Raw genomic sequence first — 17884 nt, 5'->3', positions numbered from 1 at the left:
AGGTTGCATTGCATCTCGCATGCATTCCTTGTCCCTTGACTTGTGTGATAGGGATTGGGAGTTTTGTTTGATTGGTGTGCATACATTTGAAACCAAAGTTGCATACTTGGTTCTTTGGGCCATCATGCATGGAAATGCGTGATTGGTGGTCCAAGAACCGAGGCACATGTCCCTTTGAGTCATCACAATGATAAGAGACATGGTTGATGCATACATGCCTTGAAATATGCTGCCATGCCTTGTTTCGCCCTTTGTTGCTGTGAGTTGCAGGTTCTGCAGGAATACTCTGCCGACCGGCAGTGTAATGTGCCGACCGGCACATTTTTCTCTGCCGACAGGCCCTATTTTGTGCCGATGGCTATACTACACTGCCGGTGGAAGTTTCATTCAGCCGGTGATGATACCCTCTGTCCAAGGATGTAGTCCTGAGGTTTTTACAACCTCCAGAGGAGGAAAGGAAGGAAAACAGAGGCAGCTTGCGCATGGTGGCGCGTTTCCCGAGACGCTTTCCTGCTTTAATTAATTAGTTAATTTGTTAATTAATTAATTTGTAATATTTAATTAGCTCGCGTAGTTAATTAATTTGTAATATTTATTTGGTCCCTCCGAGCGAGGGCAAATCTGTAATAAGTGTGCGTGAGTGTGTGTATGTCTTCCAACCTCACGTCTTTCTTCCCTTTTACTTACCTGCTTTGATGGTTAGTATTAGGTCACGTCTAATTTAGCATACCTTATGCTATGCATGTGTGCATCCATGCATTTGTATTACATGCATTAGGCTCGGTACATCACGCTAATTGCATCAATACTTCAATTTTCAAACTGAATACGTGATAATTGTGCATTTTCACATGACATGTTTAGGATAGCCGAGCCTATCTTAGCGACATTTTGTATGCGATGCATTAGGCACTTCACATGGACTTGGATCATGCATGATTACTAACAAGTTCTTTGTTTTGGCGCGGAGTACTATGTAAGTATTTCCGCTTTAGCATATCGCATGAGTGTGAATGTTGCCATAACAGCATGCTTAACATGTGGCTAGATGCTTATGTGTTAAACTGTTTTGAATGCCTGTGGGTGAAGGTTGGGTTGTTTGAGTTGGAAAAACTCGTTGAAATCCGTATTTTAGCCTACTTGCGAGTAGCAAATTCCAAAGCATTTTCAAACCAAACGGATATGCAATGTTTATTTCCAAATTAGGCAATCTAGTCTATACTTGTTTGCCGCGCGCATAACATAGTAATTCTAGGCTAATAAATGGAATAAGAACACGTAAAGTTTTCAAAAACGGATATCATGGTTAGTAGAGGCCGGTCTTCGGACCGGGCGAAAGGGGGTGCTCATAGCTGACCTTCCCCGATCGTACCCAAGCTCCCGAGCCGAGACAACTCCGGTGATGACGGACGTGTGGCCTTCGGCACCGAGTCAGGGTTTCCTAAATTCTCCCATAAAAAAAAAATATTTAGGTGGCGACTCTGTATCTGGCAAAGCAGTCCATGTTTGGCACTACTTTTTCAAAAAATCTGTTTCTCAAAACGATTTGCCAGATGTGGACTCTTTGGTTCAGATTTAGAACCGTGACACAAATCTAGAGTCCGAACTGTAGCGCGAGGCCCCACCGCGGGCGCTGTTACAGTTATCACAGCTTTTGTTGAAGCTCCAGGGGTAGTTGGAATTAGGGAACAAGTTCAAATTAAAGAAATTGTACCCTTAATCAAACAGAATAATTATACAAATCTTTTTTTGCCAAACAGCAGGAAAACAATTAATTAGAATTGAAGAAGCTGTTATGGAAATTAAAGATAGTTATAAACTCCAACCTAAAACTGAAACTGCTTCAGGAATAATTCCAGTAACAATCAAACCACCTTTAGACGTAACAAAGTTTAAACTTAAATCGTCTAAACAAGATACAGAATTTATGGAAACTCTTATTGGAAGAATTAAAAATCTTAAAATAGGAGAATCCTCCTCATCTCAAATTAATATGTTATCCCGACACTTTCCACCCAAAGATAAAGAAGAAAACCTTACTTTATCCCAAATTACAGAAATCGAAAAGAATTTTCTAGAGCAACCGAATTCCATAAATAAAGTTCATTATCAGAATGCAACTTCCAGTAAAATAGCACCTAGTAGATATTATTATCCTAGGAGCACTCCAATGGATATTCTTTATGAAGAAGATTTTCTACAGACACAAAAATCATATCATGGTAAAATCATTTGTGAATGGAATATAGATGGTCTTTCATAATATCATATTTTTGAATTATTGCATCAAATGATAATGTATTCAACAATCTATAAACAGAATGATAATGATGATCATGAAATCACCAGATTTCTGGTTAATGGTTTTACAGGTATACTTAAAGGATGGTAGGATAAACATCATCACTGAAACCAAGCAAACTAAGATTCTTACAGCTTTTAAAAGAGTTACAGAACCCATCACAAGAAATGTAATAACAGAACAAGATGTTGTTTATACTCTTATCAATACAATTCTACATCATTTTGTAGGTGCTTCTACAGATGGTATAGAAGATAGGAGTAAAGAACTTTTACAAAATTTAAGATGTCCCTCTTTATCTCATTTTAGATGGTATAAAGATATTTTTATGATGAGAGTTGTCAGAAGATCTGACGCCAACAGTGATCATTGGAAAGCCAAATTTATTGATGGCCTTCCAACTCTCTTTGCTGAGAGAATCAGAAAGAAATTAAGGGATAAACATAGTAAGATGTCTATTCCTTATTCCGAATATACCCATGGCCAACTCATAAGATTGGTCACAGAAGAAGGTCTTGCTTTATGCAATGATCTTAAATTACAGAATCAAATAAAAAAACAGAGTCATAATGAACTAAGTGAATTTTGTGAACAATTTGCCTATGATACTAAAATCCAGTATCCTTCCAAACATAAAAACAAAAAACATAAATATGGAAAATCTTCAAAGTATTATTCCAAAAATTCCAGAAAATACAAACCATCTAAGAAAATTATTCAGCAACAACAGTCTTCAAAATCCAAAGGCAAACAGAAGCCTTCTTATAAAAAGAAAGATAAGTCTACAGTTAAATGTTATAAATGTGGCCAAACAGGTCATTATGTCAATCGTTGCAAAGCTAAAATACAACAGAAATTAAATGAGTTAGCTTTGGATGATGAAATCCAGCAACAAATCCTTCAGATGATTTCTGAAGATTCTAGTACAGATTCAAGTTCAGATAATGAACTTGGAGCTCTATACTCATCAGATTCCGAATCAACCACATCTGATGATAATCCAGAAATTTGCGCCTGCAAAACTAATATTAATCAAATTACATAAGAGGCTAACTATTTGAAAGCAATAATAGCAATGAATGGACTTGATATTAGTGGCCCTAGTATCAATGTTCTTACAAATACAGAACAAAACAGGCTAAACATTGCTGCCAAATCACAGATCCAGCCATGAAACTAAAGTTTTTAGAACTTTGTTACCAGCAACAGAAGAAGGAAGACGTCATTCCTCCTAAACATTACAGCATGAAAGAAGTATATAAAAGAATTCAACATACTTCTGATGAAAAACTTATTACTATCCAGGATCTTAAAACAGAGGTAAATGCTTTAAAAGTAGAAATCAAACACTCACAGACTTCCAATATTGCTATTAATGCTGAGATTAAAAAGCTTAATACTCAGATCAATAAATCTACAGCCAAAGAAAAAGGTATAGCTATACCAGAAGAATCCAGTACCAAAAAAGATGAAGTTGATTATCTTTGTCTTATGAATACAGTAACTTTCCACAAATAGTATATCAGGATCACCTTTATTATAAAACCAGATTTTATAATAAAAGATGCTATCGCTTTGGCAGATAGTGGTGCTGATATGAATTGCATACAGGAAGGACTAATGCCAACTATGTAACGCCCTCAAAATAATAACATTAAACCCAACAAATAAGATATACATTGATATTCAAAAGTTCCACATTCTTTCATTTATCAGAGTTTCATTACAAAAAGTATTACATGTTAACAACAAAAGCAAATGCCCTACAGGCTTACAGCTTTCCAAGTTAACACTTGGTTACAACAAAAGAGTACTAACTCATACACATTAAGCCCTTGGCTTGTATTTACATGTAATACATCAAAAAGTAAAACGACAACATTATGTCCGCCTCTAGCCTCCCAAGCTAAGTCCTTGGAGGTGGCATGCTTCCTGCACCTGAAAATGATATTCCCATATAGGGTGAGCCACAGCCCAGTAGAAATACACTAAACCAACCATGAACAATGACTAAAATATTAGCAATTGATAGATGGCCAACACTGATACAATCACATAAATCACATATTTATGTCATACGACTTATGAGTCCAAATTACTTTTCATTTTTTCTTTTTCAACAGATAGGCATATAAGCACTACCCACATTCTCAACAGATATGTATAACAACAATATCCACATTCTCAGATAAGCAAATAAGCTATATCCACATTCTACAACAGATATGTATAACAACAATATCCACAGATAAGCATATAAGCTATATCCACACTTCACAAAGATAAGCATATGAGCTCAATCTTCACTTCTCTAGACAAGCATATGAGCTGTATCTACGGAGTTCATCCCCTATCTTCTCCCAACACTATCCGGTTTAGAGGTACATCCCCTATCTTCCCCTAAACCGCGGAGTACATCCCCCATCTCCTCCTCTACACATAACGTATACAAACACATTGGTTCTATATACAATCACTCAATACATATAGTTAATGTATTCTATCAACCGTCAAGTTCCATGACACACTTCATTGATTAGTTTCAGTTTGCCTAATCATCATGCATTGTCTACAACAATCACGACTATCCTCCACCGATAGCCCAAAGCAGTTATTTCTAAACAGAAAATAAATGCACAAATGGATATTCAATCAACATTTCATTTCCTCATTTCTCACAATTAATTATCCCAATTAATTAAACAATGTAATTAGGTCAATTCCCATAATTAACATTTCAACCCTTAGGTCCCATTTTCATCAATAATTCAACATTCATTCCATTTTTCTATGCCAAACATGCATCTAGGTTTATTATGAGTAAAACCCCAACTTTTGTAAAATAGCACAAAAGCCCCAAACTTTCACAAAATTACCAAACCAACCCCAACATCTCAAAATACTAAAATTTAAAGACAAAATCCATAAAGAGGAGTAGGATATCCCTACCTCGAAGTTTGAGCCACAAAGGAGATGAAGACTCGAAGATCTACGTGTTCCAAATCCCAACTTTTTCAGATTAAAACAAAGCTCTCAACGCCCTCTATCTTTTTAACAAAGGCCCTAGGCTAGATTCACACTCTAGGGAGATCAATTTTTAGAGAGAATATAAGTGTAGAGAGAGAGTCTCGGATCTAGGGTTTGATCAAAAAAAAAGATGAAAAAGTCATGTTCAAAACGCTACTGTCCGCTGATATAAAACACGCTCGCTCGAGCGAAGCCTTCGTCGCTCGAGCGACCAGACACAGAAAACTCTCGCTCGAGCCAAGAAGCTCTTGCTCGAGCCAAAAACTCAAAAGTGCGCTCGAGCGAAAGAATTCTCGCTCGAGCCAACAACTCGAACCCTCAGGTCTGCAACCAGAAGCACGCTCGAGCGACAGACCTCTCGCTCGAGCGAAAAACAAACCAGACCGCTCGAGCCAAGAAAAGCTTGCTCGAGCCAAGAAACGCAACTCTCAGGTCCAGAACCAGACGCCATCGCTCGCTCGAGCGAAGCCACTCTGGCTCGACCCACCAGACACAAACTCAACTCTCGCTCGAGCGACCAACTCCTCGCTCGAGCGAAGGTCCAAAAATCTGGGCAGCAACACTAGGCTCCCAAACACACCCAACCTGTAACAAACCTGCCCAACACATCCTACAATTCAATACGAAGTAAAAAGGATGCAAACAAGATAATAAACAACTACCAACATCCACGGACACATGTCAGGATCACTGCACAACAAGGGTAAACCCGGGATCGCTATAAACTAAATATTTCCAGAAAACTACTCAATCACTTACTAGTGCAAGTGGTAATTCATTGTACATCCACTACAACAAAAAAACGTTTTTACAGTGCGCAATGCACGCCTTAAAAATCCTTCTACGACGTGTAGCGCGCGTCATGTGACTCCCCGAATCTACACTATGGGATGCAGTCAAGGGAGAGTCACTAATGAGTCCTATGGTCAATAACCAAGTAAGATCTCAGATCGCCGGAGGAGTCAAATTAGCCTCCCTTCTAAGTCCGGCTTTCTTAGACAGCGCACTACCCTTTTGACAGATCTTAACAGGTATTGATACAAGGTCTCATAAGCAACAATAAGGTGTACACATAGTATTAGAAGATAAGTACATAACAACCACGAATATCCTTAATTTCAAAAGCTTGTTCCATTACATTACATCCCAAAAAGAAAGTTTAAAACTTCATATGAGTCTTACAAAATATCAAAAGGAATTTCTAACTTTCCTAAGATAGCCAAAAGCCTTCGAAGATTTCATGCTCGTCGTCTCCAACTATAAGCTCCTCTTCGGCACCTGGCTTGATACGCCGTGAGCTTTGAATGCCCAGTAAACACACACACACCTCGTCCCTTTTTCCCAGTCCAATACACAATCGCAATTATAACATCAAGTAGTAAAGCATGATACTAAATAAATAAAGGGTTACAAGTTAGATGTTACTAAACTAGAAATCCCCCAAAGAGATTTCGTCCTCCCAACCACAAGAATCGGACGCGGATTATTCGGTATGCCCCCTCTTTTGCTGCTTTGTTGCAGAACTAACCTCGGATGCCTACCAACGGTTATATACCATGTAGCGCCAACCGCAGGGCCTCAAAAGAGACGGTAAGAATGGGCCTTGCTCAAATCCCTCCTCACACCAAACCACCTAGGGTCCGAATACAACCGCTCCGTTCAAGGGTTCCGAAAACCACTTGCGTAAGACTTTAACTTCCAAGTAGGGAACGCATCCCAACAATCCACACATCTCACATTATCATCATTACTCAAGTGATCGAAAACCCAATACCATCCCAATTAAGTTTCCCGTTGAGTTAAATGTTTTAAAACAAGGTTAAACCAATCTTAACAAGATAATAATATCCACATAAGCATGCATCATTAAGATGAAGGAGAATAAGAACATAACCATAATATGTACAACATCGTGCCAAGATATGATCATACGCTAATAAACATTTTCATGAACACAAGAGCATAAAACACCTATGCATAACAAGATTTCCAGATTCGATATCACATAAGGATTAGAATAGAAGGGCTATTTTAGAATTTTTACCGGACTCGGTCTTCCTATGGTTCGTAGAGAATCTAATCTAGTTTCCAGAACATATTTCAGAAATGGGATAGCTTTTCTAGATTTTAAGTTATTTAGAAAACACTCCAGCGCTGTCCAGATTCGTCGATCGTTACGAAAATTTGATTTTCTTGCAAACCGCCCACTATTTTTCCATGAAAATAATTTTAGTTGAAAGATAACTCCTTAAGGAAGATTTTGACATAAAATAGAGGTCCAGAATAATTTTCTACATTTTTCTAGAAATTTTGAAAGTTGGCTGCGAAAGCAAATTTTAAGGCACAATACCTAAAACAAGAAGATTTGTGAGAAAAGAGATCCACTATGGGAAAATTTTCATTTCTTTTGTGATGAAACATGCTAACTAACATATATTAAACTCAAAAAATTTTCTTGAAGGTGTGCCTTTGGAAAGTTTGAGAGATTGGAGTAAAAACAATAGTTTTGTACCGAAATGAGGGAAACTACAAGAGAGGTAGAATCATGGCTCAACCCTTATCATTTTTAACACAAGTAGCTCATCAATAAGACATTTGAAAACAATATTTAGAACCCTTAAGAACATGTATTTGAAAAAGGAAAATGAAAGAGAAGGTTGTGTTGTGGCTTACTTGCTAAGCTTTGAACAAGATGGCTCTCTTCTCCCTTCCTCTTCCTCTCAAGACTTCTCTCTTGTTCTCCTTCTCCTCCTCTAGCCGAAAGTGTGTGTGTGAGTGTGATGCTTGTGTTTGCAAGTGTGATGCTTGTGTTTGCCATGCTAGGGAGTGGTGATATTTATAGGCAAATTTGGTGTAAAATGACATAGAAGCCCACTAGTTGGAATTGAATGGACAAGCTAGGATTTACTTGGAGTTCAATGAATTAGGAGTGATTAGGGAGCTTAACCTTGGGATTAGGCAACACCTAGTTAATTCCTAGTTGAATAGTTTTTTTTTTTTTTTGGTTTCTAGAATACCATGATTATAAATCTTGAAAATAGGCTTCTCACTTCTCTCTAGGGTGGCCGGCCATTGGGAAGGGTGATAGGGCCTTTTTTTTTTAATCAATCTAGGTACTAGGAGCATATTCCCCAATGTATATATATATATATATATATCTCAATTTGATTGATGGTACTTATAATATAAAAGTACATGTACTAGTTTTGGAAAAATTTTTGAATTTAAATAAAGAAGTGAGGGCTTGGAATTAAATTCATGTATTGGAACCTTACTTATGTAGAATTTAATTAAATTAGGCTAAAGAACCTAATCCAGCTAGGATATTCCGATTTTGATAAAAAAAAAAATGCTAACCGACAAGATTCGAAATAATTCAAGTAACTAAGGGCTTTAAGAAAATAATTTAAACATTAGGGTTTTTTAAAGAGAAAACATTTTTCAGGGGCTTCACACGTCATATTATGACCAGTCATGGAAAGTCATTCACTTTCAACAACATATTTCATACGCCGTTAAAAACTATTTAACGACAGATTTTGTGCGTTGTTGATACTTTTTCTACGACATGCTATAGTACGTCGTTAAAAACTATTTAACAACAGATTTTGTGCGTCGTTGTTACTTTTTCTACGACTATTTTTGCACGCCGTTAATTGGTGAGACAAATAACGATGCTAATTGCGTGCCGTAAAATATGTAATACAATTACTTATTATGCCTGCCGTAGAATATGCAATTATTTTTTTTTTTAAATTCAGCAGATTCTATTTGACCAATTCTGTACAATCTAACAAATATTACAAATAAGTCTCACAAAATATCAATCAACTACCAAAATATTATTTGAAACATCAAAAAGAAACTATATCCATAAATTATAAACATTCTACAATTGTCTATACATTTCAAACATTCACAAACTATATCTTAAGTTCTAAACTATCCAGAAAGTTTAAACCATCCAAAACTACGCATATAAACATATCCAAAACTATTTAGAGATTATCTAAAACTACCGGCAACAGTTCCTATAGCAGTTGCAGCTGTAGCAAACCCACTTGCTTCTATCATAGGGACGAGGATGCCCAATGTACGTGTTAAGGCACCTAAACCTGCAACAATAGCTAGCGCAACTAATCCTGTTGCCAATAAAATATGAATTTATTAGAAAAAAAAAAAAACATTCACGTCATCTTATGCTAAATGCATTATATTTGATAAGATTTTAAGAAGAATGATATTAAAAAATGTTATTAAAAATGTTTTTTTGTTGTAGTGAGGATATGTTACCTCTTTTGATGTCTGGTCTAAGATAATTCAACCATCTAAGCTTGCAACTCTTACCACATTGCTTCAAACTTACATTTATCAAAACAAAAAAATAAAAAAAATAAATAATAAATAAATAAAGAGCAAAAGCATAGATCTAAGTGAAACAATAATTAAAGAATGAGTAGAAGAAAACATAAAGAGAATCTAAATTATTCCTATTACTAATCTAAAGCTGCTTTTTTGTGCTTGTATGCATGTTGGAAGTGCCTAAGTTCATACCTCTTAACAATCCAAATTGAAAATCCTACGTGATTTGTGATTAGATCAAGATTAACTTATTCCAAATCCCAATTAATTCAAAACACTCAACCTAAAATCATCAAACACTTACGAGAGTGATTTTAGTTTGTTTGTTTTTTAGAATAAACAATAAATTGACACAAATGATTTTTTACGTGAAAAAAACCACAATTGAAGAACCTTCAATTGTAATCAAAAACCACGGGCGAACCGCCACTATCAATCCACTACTGAAGAACGAAAAGATTACAAAGATACCATACAAATTACCCAACCCAGTCAATTTGTCTCTGAATCTTCTGTAACTCTTTCACCACACCTTCGTCACGGAATTGATCCTGAAGTTGATTCCACACCACAACTTCACTTGTCGAATTAACGATTGCGTAGAATCAAACGCCTTTTGGATTCTACGCTTTAATCTTCGGAATCCACCGAAGAGAACTTACTTGAAACTTAAGAAGCAACCTCCTTGATGTATGAATCTCAATGCATAAGTTCAGAACTCTCTCAAGAACATCAAGGAAAACTATGAAAAATCTCCAAAGAAAACTTTAAACACAACCCTAGTGCTTGTAGATCAGATCTAGGAAAAACTCCTTCAAAAAAACACCCTTAACAGCTTTAAATAGGAATCTGGATCCGCGATCTCCGCTCGAGCTCAACACAGCCCGCTCGAGCGGACTGACCAAAAACTGCGTGCGAACAAACTGAGATGCACTCGAGCATAGGAGAAGCTGCTCGAGCGTAAAATCACACCCACCAGTATTTTTTGCTTGCCCTGACAAAATACTGAGACCTGCTAATCTACGCTCGAGCTCACAAGGATCCGCTCAAGCGGACAGAACAAAAACACAAAAAATTACATTTGAATCAACACAATGTTTTTGTCTCCGGATTTGACAACATAGGGACCTAACAATCTCCCCCTTTGTCAATTCCCGGAAAAAACCATTCTAACCATTGTTCCTTACACACACGCACTATAAAAGTTACAAAACAAATAAACAAAACATTCTTTTAAAATCCGAAAACACACAACTTGGGAAAGAATTCATTCATTCAACTTCATCCACTTATGCGCGTGTTCCATGAGCCTGAAACAGAACACCCAAACACAAGCCAACCAAAAACAGGTGGAACTGGATTAAATAATAAACCATTAAGCCAATCATAAGCAAACCAGTATCCATCCATCCATAAACATATATCCATCCATCCATAAACATATATCCAAAATATAATCAAAAAGAAAAAGCTATATAAAATCCAACTGTACCAAGGAAGGATAACCAGAGAACAACTGTACCAAAAAAGTGTAATCAACTGATCAACTGTACCCAACTGTACCCACACAAGCAACATCACTCCCCCTTTTTGGCCGGGGATCAGAAATCAAGCATCGGGTGGCCGTGGAGACTGAATGAGACGGGCAAGATGGGTGAGAGTCTCCTCAATCTGACCAAGACGACCATCAAAGGCATCGAAGCGAGCATCCAAAAAATCCAAGCGTCTGATCATGGCCTCCGCGAACTGCTGAAACAGAGCAGGAAGATCCGGAGGGGGAACAGGAGCTTCATCATCATCACCGGCTGCGGTGGCATCAAACTCGGCTTCTTCAGCAAGACCAGCAGCAACTCCTGCAGAAGGACCAACCCGGGATGACTCCCCCTTAATATGAGCTCAACTTTGAGACATAGTTTTCTTGGTAAAAGGGCGAGAAGGAGAGGCAAACTCATCATCGTCTAGGATAAGGGTCCCAAGGTCAGACAAAATTCGGTTAATCAAGCAACCGTAGGGAAGGCCAAGTTTTTTATGCCCATGAGCACCGATCATCTTTTTTATAATAAGAGAGGCAAGATCAATAGACCGGTGACGGGCAATACAGGACAAAATGAATCCTTGGTCTTGTTTGACCTCGGATAAGTGTGTGGTGACAATGATGTTGGCGCAGACAATCAGATTAAGCAGTCTGAACTCCGGAAGAAGTTCAAACTGTTTAATCAAACCTCCTTTAGGCCAATGACGGGCAACACCACACAACTCCAAAGCCACATCATCAAAGTTACAAGTAGGACGGTCAGGAACAGGGAAAGGATAGTATTTGGGAAAGACTTGCTCAATCTTAAGAAGTTGGCGAATCAATACAGGGGTGACGAAAATGGATTTTGACCGAACCCATGTAGTGAAAGATGGCTCATAATCACGAATACCCTCCATATTACAATAGAATTCTCGAACCCAATCGAGATTCTGACGCCCAGAAAACAATAAAACAAGGTCACCACCTAGAGGGTCGAACAAAGAACGAATGTGGATGGACTCAAATGTATCAGGTTGAACATTCCGTTCTAAATGAACTGTGCGATTCACAAAAGATTTGTGGAAGGACTTGGATTGTGTGGCCGACTGAAACCTAACAGGGTTATAGGGAGGGCGAGAGACGGTGGCCTTTCGGCGTTTCGGAGCAGGAGCAGACATGCCGAAAAAGACACTATAACACCCAACAAACCAACAAACCCAAAACCCAAACCACACCAAAACAAAACCAAAGCAAATCATTAGTTCAATAACCAAATTAAAAAAAACAGGGCATGAAATCCTCAATGTGCAATGCAAAAGATCAAGCATGAACAAAGAGGAGCATGGTATTGAAGAACTCATAACTAATACACCCAATATGAGAGAAATTGCAAAGTATAAGTATGAATCATGAGAAAATCAAAGCAATGTATTCAAGACCAGACCCATACTCACGCACAGTGACCTCAACAGTCCATAAAGACATGAAAGCAGGAACACAGATAAACCCGAATACCACTGACACAATAAAGAAAACACACATAAAAATCAGACAATAGGACGAGGAAAAGGTGTGAGAGAGAGAGAATCACAAAAACGACACACAAAACCCACAAAATCACAAACCCAACACCCACTATAACCAAATAGAACAAAAATCAACGAAAATAAAAGAGGGTAAAACTTACCAAAGAGCAAATCGGCAGGCAGGATGGAGGATGAGAGGGAAAATCGACCACAATGCAGCCACAAAACAAACCCCTAAATCGAGAGAATGAAAAAGGAAAAAAAATGACTCGAAGAGTCGAGAGAGGGAGTTAAGTATGAAAATGGTCCGCTCGAGCGTACGTGTTACCGCTCGAGCGTAAAACAATGCAAGCAGACTCCCGCTCGAGCGTGCATAGGGCCGCTCGAGCTCAAAAACCCATCTCTCAGAACTGCCAAACACGAACAAACTGCTGCAAGAGTGAAAAACGCGCCCGAGCGTAAAACATTCCGCTCGAGCGTAAAAAACCCTTTTTTTTTTTAAAAAAAAAAAAAAAACAAAACAAAACACACCTAGAAAGTCCTGTAACAAGCAAGAAGAGCAAGTGTAGACTAAACCACAAAGACAAGAAAATCCATCAAATTATGAGTCCTGCAAATTTTGAGAAAAGAGATGAAACACCAGCTCATGAACAGCACAGATAGTATTAAATCAAAGCCAGACGCATCATGAGAATGCATAACTCAAAAACACACATGAGAGCTCATGTAAAAAATGTGTGTGTGTGCAATCCTTGAGAGCCACAAAGCTAGAGTTAATCCTAGTAGTGATCGGATGGCTGGACCTCCGACACGAGTAACTGACTATCACAGAGAAAAGTCAAACCACTAGGAATCACGGGGTATTTGTTAAGTAAATGCGGAAGCTCCCCCTCAGACACTTTTTTTTTTTTTTTTTCTTGTGGGCACTCACTGGTGGCATGCACGCTCAAGAGTATGGATTCCAACCAGAGAAGAATGAATTCAAAATGATGGCTTGGTTGGTGCCTCTGAGGTAGCCTTTTCCTAATGCCCGGAGATCATGTACTGAGGGAGAAACCATGGAAGTGAACTAAGGCGGTAGATGGTTAAGAGACTTAACATCACCCATGATATACTAGTATAGGTCAATTTCTCCGCAAAAGTACAAGAAACACTGTCAGTGGTCCATAGAAAACTTTGATCACTTATGCGGAAACCCCTGCAACAGTTTAGCTCAAGAATGTGTACAGAATGAGATCACGAAGTAAATGAGTATGAGCATTCAGAATAAGCTATGAACAAAGATGTAAAACAAATCTTGTAAGAAACATGAGCAGTGTTCATTTAATATTTTGATGCAAAAGATACCAGGACTCAATCACAATGAGATTAACACATCTAAGAACAGTAAGTCAGCCACTCACACTCACCTCACGAACACAGGAAACAACCTAGTTACTGAGCATTACACCCAAGGTCTTTCTAAGAAACTCAAATCGAAGAAGATCAAGGGGTTTTGTAAAAATATCAGCTTTTTGATGCTCAGTAGGGATATGTTCCAAAACAACAAGGCCTTCATCCACTAACTCTCGAATAAAATGATGACGGATGTCAATATGTTTGGTGCGAGAGTGTTGGACTGAATTTTTTGAAATGTTTATGGCACTTGTGTTATCACAAAAAAGAGTGAGGGTATTCTGTTCTATTCCATAATCATGAAGCATTTGCTTCATCCACAACATTTGTGCACAACAACTCCCTGCAGCAATGTACTCAGCCTCAGCAGTGGAAAGAGAGATGGCATTCTGCTTTTTACTATGCCAAGAAACCAAATTATTCCCAAGGTAAAAACACCCCCCGGAGGTACTTTTCCTATCATCAGCACACCCTGCCCAGTCGGCATCAGAAAAACCAGTAATTTCGACTGTAGTATCAGTGGAAAACCAAACCCCATACCCCAAGGTCCCATTAACATACTTGATGATGCGTTTTACCGCAAGAAGGTGAGACTCTTTCGGACTGGCTTGGTAACGAGCACAAACACCGACACTGAAAGAAATATCAGGACGACTGGCTGTGAGATACAAAAGACTCCCTATCATACTCCTATAAAGGGTAGGATCAACATCAATACCAGAGGAATCTTTGGAGAGGTGAAGACTGGTGCTCATTGGAGTGCGTGCATGCTTGGAAGACTCAAGACCAAACTTGGACACAAGATTTTTAGCATACTTAGACTGAGAAACAAATATGCCCGAAGGAGACTGTTTAATTTGGAGACCCAAAAAATAAGACAATTCTCCCATCATGCTCATCTCAAACTCCTGTGTCATGCAATCAGAAAAATATTTCACAAGATGCTCAGCAGTAGATCCAAACACAATATCATCAACATATATCTGGGCAACAAGAATATGTGACTTCGTATGTTTCACAAATAAGGTCTTATCCACACTACCTCTGTGAAAATCATTATCAAGAAGAAAGGTAGTTAGCCTATCATACCAAGCCCGAGGGGCTTGTTTCAACCCATACAAAGCCTTGTCTAACTTGTAGACATGATTAGGGCATTTAGGATCCTCAAACCCTTTTGGTTGCTCAACATATGCCTCTTCTTTTAAGTACCCATTCAGAAAAGCACTTTTCACATCCATTTGAAACAATTTAAAGCCAAGAAAACATGCAACACCAAGCAAAATACGAATGGATTCGAGACGTGCAACTGGGGCAAACGTCTCATCATAGTCAATACCCTCTACTTGTGTGTAGCCTTGAGCAACCAACCTGGCTTTATTTCTCACTACAGTACCATTCTCATCAGATTTATTTTTAAAGATCCACTTGGTACCTATCACATTCATGTTTCTAGGTCTGAGAACAAGAGTCCAAACTTCGTTACGCTCAAATTGACCTAATTCTTCATGCATAGCATTGACCCAACTATCATCTAGCAAGGCCTCTTTAATATTCTTAGGTTCAATTAAAGAAACATAACACATGTGTGATACCTCATCCCGAATCTGTCTTCGGGTTTTCATTCGATCCGAAACACTTCCAATCACCTGTTGAACTGGATGATTCAGTTTTACCCTTGCTGATGGTTTTAGTTCTGGACTTGCGGTGATAGAAGCATCAGGAGTGATGTTCCTTTGAGCACTCTTGGGACTTGAACTTACCTGTGAGGATGGTGCTGTAACTTTTTCTTGTGATTGAACCTCAGCTTCTCCTAGATTTTGTGGTTGAGTATCCAAGATTGGAAACTCACCATTGTCATCCTCATTTGTTGCTGGAGTAGGAGAACCTGTATCATCTATAACCACATTGATAGATTCCATTATTGATGAAGTTCGCAGGTTATAGACACGAAAAGCCCTACTGTTGGTTGAATACCCTAGAAAAATACCTTCATCACTTCGGGAGTCAAATTTGCCCAAGGGCTCTCTATCTTTGAAGATGTAACACTTACTCCCAAAAGTTTTGAAGTATTTTACATTAGGTTTCAAACCCTTCCACAATTCATAAGGAGTTTGTAAAGTGCCGGGCCTTAAATACACACGATTTACGACATAAACAGCAGTATTTAGGGCTTCGGCCCAAAACTTTGAAGGAAGACTCTTACTAAGGAGCATGACCCTAGCCATTTCTTGAACAACTCTGTTCTTCCTCTCAACCACTCCATTTTGTTGTGGAGTAATAGGTGCAGAAAACTCATGCTTAATTCCATGCATATCACAAAAATCCGAAAACGAACTATTTTCAAATTCACGACCATGATCAGTTCGGATTCTTATGATACGCCCAATGGAAACACCCTGTTCATTTTGGATTTTAAGGACTAAAGCCTGGAAAGCATTAAACGTATCAGATTTTTCCCTTAAAAATTTTACCTATGAGAATCGAGTAAAATCATCAACAGTTAAAAAAATATATCTTTTACCTCCAATGCTTTCAGTGCGAGTGGGACCCATTAAATCCATGTGAACCAATTTAAGAGGACGTTTGGTTGTAAAGCTGTTCACCTTTTTATGAGGAGCACGGGTTTGCTTGCCAAGCTGACATGGTCCACACACATGGCTCAAATTCTTACCTAGTTTAGGAACTCCTCTCACAAGCTCTTTGTTGGCTATCTTAGTTAGGTCTTTGAAATTCATGTGACCTAATCTTTGATGCCACAGATCAATGTTACTTATGGTGGTAGAATGACAAGTAAGATCATTAGTCGTAAGAATCCCATAGCAGTTATCAGATGTGCGAACCCCATGTAAAACAGTATTTCCCTTTTTATCCAAAATTTCACATTTATCTTTTGAAAACAATACTTCATGATGGGAATCACACATTTGACTAATGCTCAAAAGATTAGCTTTAAGGCCATCAACAAGTAAGGCATTATCTAGCTTGGGGAGACCAGCAACACTTATAGAACCCTTACCAATGACTCTAGAAGTGCCGCCATCTCCAAAGGTGACAATTCCTCCTTCATATTTTTCAAGAGAGGTGAAGTAGGATTTGTTACCGGACATATGACGAGAGCACCCACTATCAAGATACCACATGTGTGAGTCACGTGCTTTTAGAGCAGTGTGAGCAACAAAACAAGTCAAATTCTCTTTTCTAATCCAAATCTTTTTAGTCTTGGTGTTCTGCCTAGACATGTAAGGTTGTCTCCTAACCCAAAAAGTATTAGAATTTCTACCCTTTTGAGACACCTTACCAAACAGTTCAAAACAGTAAGGACGAATGTGGCCATACCTACCACAGTGATGACAAATAAAAACAGGTTTTACCTCCTTTTTGTTGATCTTACCTACTTTTGCTTGATGAAGTGAAGGATCAACCTAGTCTATCTTCAGTTTTCCTTTTGCTTGAGTCTTCAAGTTCTGAGAGGTAGAGGCCTGTCCTTTGTGAGCCGTCGCACCATAGCCTAGCCCTCTTTTGTCAGAACCCATTTGTTGAGACCCGAGTATGTCTTCTAGAGATCTGGAACCTTTGTTCCACATGGCAATTGTTGCTCTAGCAATACGGAGTTCTTCATCTTTCTAACTGACTTTCTCTTCCAATGCAGCTTGTGACAACTCAAGACTTTCAAGCTTTTCTTCATATGTGGAATACACCTTTAGAAGTTCATTCCTTTCAGTTTCACAGGATAAAGTTTTTCACATAAGTCTTGCC

At 38.4% G+C, this 17884-nt stretch overlaps 1 protein-coding gene across 16 annotated transcripts in view; it reads right to left on the bottom strand.

The window, feature by feature from the left end:
- Nucleotides 1-4023: 4023 nt before the first annotated feature.
- Nucleotides 4024-17884, bottom strand: part of LOC145796937 (uncharacterized) — a 35158-nt gene continuing 21297 nt past the window's right edge. For 10 of the 16 annotated variants that reach the window (XR_014337684.1, XR_014337685.1, XM_082882648.1 and 7 more), the window contains 2 exons: nt 9623-9690; nt 9175-9471 (listed from right to left, as the gene is read on the bottom strand). The gene's annotated coding sequence lies outside the window, so the exon portion shown is untranslated. The other 6 variants (XM_082882650.1, XM_082882654.1, XM_082882651.1 and 3 more) reach the window with 6 other exon arrangements.

This window comes from Camellia sinensis, chromosome 8, assembly GCF_055761805.1.
Source record: "Camellia sinensis isolate YWXY chromosome 8, ASM5576180v1, whole genome shotgun sequence".
NCBI lineage: Eukaryota > Viridiplantae > Streptophyta > Magnoliopsida > Ericales > Theaceae > Camellia > Camellia sinensis.
Note: the sequence above shows the minus strand (reverse complement) of the source record. Positions and strands in the feature narration are given on the sequence as shown.